The sequence below is a fragment of the Mesitornis unicolor genome, unplaced genomic scaffold (assembly GCF_000695765.1).
Source record: "Mesitornis unicolor isolate BGI_N332 unplaced genomic scaffold, ASM69576v1 scaffold30943, whole genome shotgun sequence".
Lineage (NCBI taxonomy): Eukaryota > Metazoa > Chordata > Aves > Mesitornithiformes > Mesitornithidae > Mesitornis > Mesitornis unicolor.
The window spans coordinates 41,184-41,530 of NW_010174486.1; positions in this window are offsets into that span (position 1 = coordinate 41,184).

The following is a 347-nucleotide window of genomic DNA, read 5'->3' on the forward strand; positions in this document are numbered from 1 at the left end:
GCTGAAGTACTCTGACCTTGTTATAACTCATTTTTAAGACCTGTAGATGAAAAAATACCAAGCGTATAACATTAACCCATGTTATACTGTCACAAGACCAATAAATTTTGATTGATTGTTGCTCTGTGAGGTGAAAGTACTTCAACAGACCGATAATGCAAGTGATTGGAATAAAAACTCAGTAGGACTCTTTAAACTGTCCTGAATACCCAACTAGGAAGAAAGGACCTTTCCCATTGGGATTCTGGATCTTGAAGGCCCTCGTCCTTCACATGGATACAGGAAGAAACAGGAAACCAAAATGCTACAGACTGGGCTGCTTCCAATATAGGGCTATTGTCAGAGGG